The sequence below is a fragment of the Haliotis cracherodii genome, unplaced genomic scaffold (genome assembly GCF_022045235.1).
Source record: "Haliotis cracherodii isolate W230 unplaced genomic scaffold, xgHalCrac1.p SCAF_1, whole genome shotgun sequence".
In the NCBI taxonomy this organism is placed as follows: Eukaryota; Metazoa; Mollusca; class Gastropoda; order Lepetellida; family Haliotidae; genus Haliotis; species Haliotis cracherodii.
In genome coordinates this window covers 55,860,026-55,867,201 of record NW_027266264.1, presented here as the reverse complement: position 1 = coordinate 55,867,201, position 7,176 = coordinate 55,860,026, and positions in this window count along the sequence as shown.

Sequence of the window (7,176 nt, the reverse complement as noted above, 5' to 3'; positions counted from 1 at the left end):
ATATTATTAAATTTATTCAAAATTTCATTTAATATTGTTTACATTAATTTTGGGGAAATCGTGTGTGAAGTGATTCATCGTTAATTTCAGCAACCATTTTAATGAGAATCTGTCGGACATGAACTCGCGACCTTCGGACATTTAGCCCAACAGCTAACCGTAATCTATATGATCCTGAGTGGTGGGTGTTTTTTGTCACAGAAAAGTGAGGGAGGGAACACTGTAAGGATAACATAGTGAGTGAGTATGGTTTTACGCCGCTTTTGGCAATATTCCAGCAATATCACGGCGGGGGGGGACACCAGAAAAGGGCTTCACACATTGTACCCATGTCGGGAATCGAACCCGGGTATTCGGCATGACGAGCGAACGCTTTAACCACTAGGCTACCCGACCGCCCCAAGGATAACATAGATCCCAGTAAGGAACTAGAAAGGCATCGCTACTTATGCCACAAAGGTGAGTCGGCTTTTGAATCATTACTGACAAAATGTAGGCCAAGTGAGTGAAAGTCATGAAAATGGGTTGGATGGAAATTCCATGACAGTTTCCTGTGGCCAAAACAATTTGACATGTAACTACTTGATAACTCGATGTTATTGTGAGAAGAATAAATGCCACTGAAAATGTGAAAACAATAAATAGAACAAGAATACCCTGACAAGTGCATTTATTTGCAGGCTTCGGCTCCAATGCTTAAAAGTGCATTAGAAGGGGGTACAACTCTCTTAGGCTCCCTCCGCAGCTAGTAAAGCCTTAATTGTATCCATCCATATCAATACAAATCTAAATGATTTATTGCAAAAGAAGTCCCACGGTAGGTAGATAGTGTTCCAACTGGCAATGTTTTGATGTGTGCAATGTCAATAAATAACTACTTAATAAACTGCCTTCCTGTGCATAATAATGAAAAAATACTGACGTGAAAAATATAAAATATGCATATTTGTTCCCATTTACAATCCACACCACCCCAAAATAAATAAATAATAAAATAAAACTGCTTTCATAAACTTGTGTGTTGTAAAATGCACCATCGCAGGTTATATTTAGTAAACACATATTGAAAACTCTCAACATCACTGGGCTTGTTCCATCACATCGCGTGTAGAGATGATAGCTCATGCAGACTTGATGACTTTTGTCATCACAGTGCATTTGTTTTGCTGGTGTATCTGGCAACAAAACTCGCAAATTATGTCATAGGGTATTGTGACGTGTTTGAAAAAGTTTGTGGTTCTGTATTCTTAATTTTAATATGTCAGACATTTTGCAGTCACAACCAGAGAAGTCTGGTGCACAGACCAGTTTCTAGATTCATGGTGGAAACTTAAAAAGGGAAGCCAATCAGTTAATTAGAGCTACTAGGTGATAAGCAATGGACAAAATGGAAGCCAATCAGTTAATGAGTGCTGATAGGTGATTAGCAATGGACAAATGGAAGCCAATCAGTTAATGAGTGCTGATAGGTGATTAGTAATGGACAAATGGAAGCCAACAGTTAACAGTTAATTAGATAGGTGATAAGCACTGGACACGTGGAAGCAACAGTTAACAGTTAATTAGATAGGTGATAAACAATGGACAAATGGAAGCCAATCAGTTAACAGTTAATTACATAGGTGATTAGCAATGAACAAATGGAAGTCAATCAGTTAATCAGATAGGTGATAAGCAGTTGACAAGTGGAAGCAACAGTTAACAGTTAATTAGATAGGTGATAAGCACTGGACAAGTGGAAGCAACAGTTAACAGTTAATTAGATAGGTGATAAGCACTGGACAAGTGGAAGCAACAGTTAACAGTTAATTAGATAGGTGATAAGCACTGGACAAATGGAAGCCAACAGTTAACAAGATAGGTGATAAGCACTGGACAAATGGAAGCCAACAGTTAACAGTTAATTAGATAGATGATTAGCAATGAACAAATGGAAGTCAGAAGTTATCATTTAATTAGATAGGTGATTAGCAATGGACAAATGGAAGCAACAGTTAACAGTTAATTAGATAGGTGATAAGCAATGGACAAGTGGAAGCCAATCAGTTAATTAGATAGGTGATTAGCAATGAACAAATGAAAGCCAATCAGTTAATTAGATAGATGATAAGCAATGGACAAATGGAAGCCAGAAGTTATCATTTAATTAGATAGGTGATTAGCAATGGACAAGTGGAAGACAATCAGTTAATTTGATAGGTGATTAGCAATGAACAAATGGAAGCCAATCAGTTAATTAGATAGATGATAAGCAATGGACAAATGGAAGCCAGAAGTTAACAGTTAATTAGATAGGTGATAAACAATGGACAAGTGGAAGACAATCAGTTAATTTGATAGGTGATTAGCAATGGACAAGTGGAAGACAATCAGTTAATTAGATGGATGATAAGCAATGAACAAATGGAAGCCAGAAGTTATCATTTAATTAGATAGGTGATTAGCAATGAACAAATGGAAGCCAGATCTTAACAGTTAATTAGATACGTGATAAGCAATGGACAAATGGAAGACAATCAGTTAATTTGATAGGTGATTAGCAATGGACAAGTGGAAGACAATCAGTTAATTAGATAGGTGATTAGCAATGAACAAATGGAAGCCAGAAGTTATCAGTTAATTAGATAGGTGATTAGCAATGAACAAATGGAAGCCAGAAGTTATCATTTAATTAGATAGGTGATTAGCAATGAACAAATGGAAGCCAATCAGTTAATCAGATAGATGATAAGCAATGAACAAATGGAAGCCAGAAGTTATCAGTTAATTAGATAGGTGATTAGCAATGGACAAATGGAAGCCAATCAGTTAATTAGATAGGTGATAAGCAATGGACAAATGGAAGCCAATCAGTTAATTAGATAGGTGATTAGCAATGGACAAATGGAAGTCAATCAGTTAATTAGATAGGTGATAAGCAATGGACAAATGGAAGCCAGAAGTTATCAGTTAATTAGATAGGTGATTAGCAATGGACAAGTGGAAGCCAATCAGTTAATTAGATAGGTGATAAGCAATGGACAAATGGAAGCCAATCAGTTAATTAGATAGGTGATTAGCAATGAACAAATGGAAGCCAGAAGTTTGATTATCACTGACTGGAAATAAGCAAGGGCAAAAGGGAGATAGTGGGTAATTACAACTGATAGGTAATAGAAATGGATAACAGCAATGGACATTTGTCCATTAATTAACAGATGGCTTCCCCTGTTAAACTCCATTAACTCTCTTCTTTATATCTTTATGCAGTTTATAATTTCTTTTTAAGCTTTGATATATTTGACAGGACTGTTCCAAATACAAATGAAAAACATTGTTTTGAATGATTTTAAGAACCTTTTTGAAAGTAATATGTTTCCAAAGTCTAGAGTCTTTAATTAGGTTATAAAAACTAGAAGGTAGTGACTCTCACTTATGATGTAACCAGTGACGTGACAGATCAATGTATAACAAGGTATGTTTTTAGAGTTAATGTCTGTGATTTACAAATGGTAGACACAATAGTAAAAGAGTGAGTAAGCTGGTTTAATGCTGCTTTGAGGACTATTTCAGTTAGATTAAGACACAGGAAAGGAAATCCCAAACTCAAACTTTTGAATAAATTTAATAAAATAGGTCACAAACGTAAGTCCAGATATACCATGAACACTTTTTATAACCAGACAGTGTAATTAAAGCTCACTGAATGCATGCTGTCTTGTAGAACAGATTACAGACTATGCGACAAAGATGCTGATGACTTTGCACGAGTGTGTGTTAAATATGTCAAGCCAATGTTTAAAATGTTGTTCAACTAACTCTCAATACATCAGCATTACCATTCTGCATATTTAATGCAAAATAATATGTTGTTCTGATAAATGTACATCTATCATTTTCTGCTTTTTTTGTACTCTTCTTTATGGAGGAATAAAAGGTTATATATACATGACAATATACAGTACCACTTTTGTGAATTCCCCCCAGCACAGACATGACGCTAACAAACCATGAACCATAATCAGATGAAATCTTGAAATTTAACACCTGATCATTAAATTCTCCTCAGCCTAAGGGACAAAACTCTTCACAGCAAATCACGGTGCTTTAGATGAGCGATACCCATAAAGGGTATTGCAGGACCAACCCTTTTCCAGCAAAGTGGGTTATTGAATGAAGTGCTTAAAGCTATAAACCTATGACAGACAGGGTCAAGGTCAGACAGCTTGACATCTTACATGATTATGATTGAATGAATGTGACCATTTTGCATTAAAATTATTACACAAAATCCAATAAAGTCAGACATGTGATTTGACAATAATTCTAAACAGATGTCCAAATCAAGTCTTTGAATGGCATTTGGAAGATGTCAAAATGTTATTTTCAGTAATGTAATCCAACCTGCTTAAAAACACATGTAAAAACAAATTCTTTATTGCCCACAAAATATAAACTACCAGGAGCATCATACAAACATGATATCTTAATCTTTATTCCATTATGAATTTGGAAGTTACTAGATTCTGATTGGTCAATCATAAGTTATCAAATCGCAAAATGCAGAGGTATCAAATTGCAATAAACCACCTCTGAAACAGACGATTTGACAGCCACAAGCCATGGAAGCTAATATAGAATAGTACTTTATTTTCAGTCATTGTTGGTAGCTTATGGAGTTGCTGTGCCACATGCTTTCAATGTCTGTCATAATGTTCACGTAAAGTATTATATGTGTAGAAATTGTTTTAGCACATGTAATACAGCACCATATTTTGTTTCAAGGCTGACGTCGGTGATTCTGTGATTCAGATTGACAACCCACTGAAAACACTGGACTGGACCTATGCTCAACACATAGGAGTTTGTATTGAATTTAGTCAATGTAGAAAAGAGATAAACATACTGTATTTTCAGTGTAGAGCTTGGCTACCTTCAGATTGAACCATGCTAAACATAACATTTGAAACCTCACACTGTTTCCTTGGTTCCATATTCAATTTAGGTAGGTTAAATCTAATGGTAATCTAGCTCTACACTGAAAACACGGTATGTTTGTATCATAATTCAATAATGCACACAGCAATGTATGCTGTTTTTCAGATCACACAGAAATGTCATTTAAAAACAATGTAATTTAAGACACTCATTAAAACAATAGTTACAATTTCACATCGTCAGTCATGAGGACTCATTCAGAAACAGCCTCCAACTGATTTCCACTGATGATTCCTCAAGCACCAAATAACAATTCTGTTCCATCCAGAAGACAGAGTAAGCAGCTATGTTCCTTCAACAACAACAAGTCTGCAGCAAGAAAATGGGAAGCTGCTTAAAAACGTAAGTCACATTGGAAAACTTGATAAATCTTATTACCAAACAACATGGAATCAGGAGAGATGCTTCCTTTATGCTAGATTAATGTTTTTAACTCGTAAGAAATCTACAACAGCCAAGAGAATCCCAAAACACAATTTAGAAAGTAATTATGGTTGAAAAGAAATGGTTTTGTGGAGGACAGCGAGGCTGTAATGCAGACACACGTCTTGTTTGTCTTCTTAATTACCCGGGGCCAAACTGTTAGCTATTCACCCATAGGAACCAATTCAAAGAATTTTGTCAATGGTGCACAGTCCCCTGATAGCATTGATGAAAAGGAGAGCACAGCTTTGACCTGAAGCACAGATCCCGTTCCCTGAATACACCTCAAATTATTTTAATCTACATTTCAGACTTTAAAAGCAGTATTTCAAAATTACATTGGCAGTGTCTGTCTTTATTTCAATTTTACAATTCTTATTTTGTTTAGAAATGTTTTGTTTTTGCTGATTTAAGTGTTATTGTTGCTTTTTGTGTTGGTGTTTTCTTTATTAATTTGGGGCAATGGAGGCTGGTAATTTGAGTGTTTCCTGTATGCCGTTGAGGCTGTGAATACAGAAAGAACCAGGCTGTCTTGGCTTCTGTGGATTGATGTGATGTCTCAAACCAACGTAATTGTAATAGGATACAAATTGAATTGGAGCTGGTGCCATTAAGGCAACATTTGGCTCTCACTTCCAATGGTACAGCAGGACCCCTAGGCCATCCAAAATGATGTCTTGGTAATGGCCAATGCAGTTATGACCAACATTTGACTTTTTATTCCAACATTATTGTTTTGAAGCCTGCACTATATCCCCACACTAGTCCTTTTGGACCAATTTGGAGTAATAGGGCAAGTCATGTTGATGGCTGACACTGGACTCAGGTATCATGGCTGCCTGCTTGGGAAATGACCTTAATATTATCAATGTCTCCAGGACTGATTATTTCATCTTTGAAATGTAATGTGTCATTTTTTCTTCCATTTGGGATAACATGAATTCCCACTTCGTTCAAGCTGGGATAGTTTGCAAAATAATCCAGTCACTTAACCAGTAAATTATCACATGGGCTGAAAATAACTATGAAAATATGTTATGTTAATGCATCCACTGATGATACAATCATCAGTCCAGTACTGGCAGTACTCAGGTTATAAAACTAAGAAAGGCTGTATACTTACTGAACACAAGGAACAGGTCTTACAAGAAATGTAGCCTGGAAATGACATCATTGAATTTCCCAGGGACATTGCCTGAAAAATAAAATGGTTAGTTCAGTATTGGTACTCTGATTAAACTGAAGAAGGTGGTATAAATTTCTTATGTATTAAATGGAAAAGATTTTGAATAAGGGATGGTCTTTAGCCTAAAAATCATAAAAAAAATCCTGTAAACTTTACAATCTCGTTGAACAATGATACTGATATATTTGATGGCAAGTTGATCAGTTGCCAAGTGGTAAGAACTGGTGCTGAAAGTCAAGTTAGTTCCTGGCATAATGTCTCTGTGTATATAGATGAGCCAAAGCTGGTAGCAACATCACCAGCTTTGTGAATTGTGAAGTAGGAATAGGTTGAGAAAATAATCTTTATATTTAGCAACATTTCATTTTTTAAGGGAGGGTGAGGGGTATAAGTCTCAAAACTCAAAAAGGCATTAGGTTTGTATTCTACATGGAATGTTGGAATAGCTCCCTTAACAAAATGCACAAGTACATAAGATGCATTTTAGTTGCCGTCCTCATATAAAGTCATCTCAAAGTAATTTACAGAGTGAGTAAGTAGAGTTTTATGCCACTTTTAGAATTATTCCAGCAATATCATGAAGGAGACAC